Source organism: Kickxella alabastrina (genome assembly GCF_025024165.1).
Source record: "Kickxella alabastrina strain RSA 675 chromosome Unknown BX661scaffold_134, whole genome shotgun sequence".
NCBI classification, from domain to species: Eukaryota; Fungi; Kickxellomycota; class Kickxellomycetes; order Kickxellales; family Kickxellaceae; genus Kickxella; species Kickxella alabastrina.
In genome coordinates, this window is record NW_026251605.1 from 1,975 (window position 1) to 4,115 (window position 2,141).

The window sequence follows — 2,141 nt, forward strand, 5'->3', positions numbered from 1 at the left end:
TGCTACTTTGAACAGGCCAAATAACCACACAATGGCAAACAGTGAAAGTAATTCATTGTCCCCATTACCGCCCCCTTATGTAGCAGAAAACACAACTTATAGCACACCCAGTAACCAGTTAAGACAAGAATTTCCGACTGCAATTTCCAATCAACACAATCGCGTAATGCCATATGGGGAACCAAATAACAACACCATTTCGTCGCAATTGCCACAACCTGTAGTGGGAAACAGCACCCCTTGTCGCTGTAAATGTAAAAATGGGACTCCCCCAACTATTAAAGAGAACAACCCAACACCGTATGCACAAAATTATGCCCGCCAGGACCGTGGTTTGGGTACTGGCAACAATGTACCAATGCAGATGCTGAGCCCGCCCGATTTACATTATTTTGGTCAAACCAATCCAAACAGCATTCAGAAGGTCAACAGCAACTCAACCACAACAAATGAACCAGCAAATGAATTTGGTGGTGACAAAAATGTATCCAATCCTGCAGAAATAACATTCGGCTGGTTACCCGACTCGATAGCCGTTCACAAATATCGCCAAAATAATGATGGAGACATGCCGCCTCCGTTACGACAGACGCGGACTCTTGCCGAAAATAGGAGCAAGCCTGTGGACACACACCAAGCATTCCCTCGTCGATCTAGCTATACTCCGCTGCCTTATATAGTGGAGAATTTTGGAAAAGACCAATAGGTATCTTGTTTTACGCACATAATTTTTCTTTTTAAATATTCATTTTTTGGTTTCTAATCACAAAGCGTAACAGCATAAATATAAAATATATGCAATACACAAAATCAGCTTTTTAAACTTTTCAAACAATCTGTATGCCCTAAACAAATATTAAATTGTTGGTAGCATTACCACCTAAAAAAATAATACTTTTGAATATGATATTTCACTATGTCTGCAATATTAACAGTTGACTTTAGCTCATTAAATCAGGCGTTGATAGTTAAGAGGTATAATTGATGCCTTCCAAGCATTAGTCCCGGGTTCGATTCCCGGTCATCGCATAACTTTTGCTTTTTTAATTGTGTATTTATTGAAATTTAGCCCAATTTTTTGCCTTTTTTTTGTTTACACGGTGCTTTGTTTTATTCAACTATTCGATAGATTTTTGAATATGACGTCACCTGTTAAGCCCCTTCAAATCCAATGGTGGCTCAACTAAATGGCCTTTACAAGCTATACGTCAGCTGCTATGTCTGGAAGACAATGCTCAAGCAGGGTTGCCTACATATATTTAAATTTTAAGGTGTAGTACGGCATGATCAGCTGCTGGTATTGTTGCAATTCCATTTCTGTTTTGATGTGGTCACTGGGTAATGTATGAAAGATGATTTACGAAAATAATAAATGAAGTGACCACCTTCAAATAGTGCGACCTAAATTTAATAATATATGCACGTTCTCATGCTCAGTTTTATTGGGTATTTCTGAATTTGTTTGGCATTGACAACAAATTTGCTCTCGAATATGCATTTTTTTATACGCAACAGAAATTCCTATAAAGCAAGCGGCATCATCCATATTTCTATTGAATTTCCGTATTTATCAACACACAATCGCACCTATCCTTTTAATTTTTAATAATTCTTTTCAAAATGAAGTTCACATATTATTCGTCTACTGTCGCTGCTATTGCTTTTTGGGCAATCTCTAATGGATATGTTATTGGCTACTCCGCTGGCCACATAAATGGTGTGAGCGGACTTTCCGGACTACAGGGCAACAATTCGTTGCAAACAAGCACCTCTGGAAACAACAACAATAGACGCACACTTAAAGCACGCCAGTCTCAACCCACAGGGTCTCTGGTAAACTACACATGCCAAAGTTCATTTATCGACTTTACAGATCGTGAAGCACTTGGAAAATTCAACGTCGAATGGTGTCCCCAAAACACCTACCAAACGCAAAGCTCTGTGGTTTGGCGGCTGACCCCTGAGTGCGGCACGACAATAGTATTTCCGTGGGATTTCCAATACGGTAAAATCGAAGGACGCATCCGCGCTGCGCATGGAAGTGGGGTTGTGTCTACTGTTCTTCTGGCGGGGCCCGAGCCAGCCGACGAGCTGGATTGGGAATGGGTGGGCAGGGACACTTTGACAGCACAGTCCATGTA

At 40.6% G+C, this 2,141-nt stretch overlaps 1 non-coding gene across 1 annotated transcript; it reads left to right on the forward strand.

Moving 5' to 3' along the window:
* The first annotated feature begins 958 nt into the window (after positions 1–958).
* On the forward strand, positions 959–1,029 carry BX661DRAFT_t174. Its single transcript has one exon. It is a non-coding gene; the product is annotated as a tRNA-Gly (tRNA).
* Positions 1,030–2,141: the final 1,112 nt, after the last annotated feature.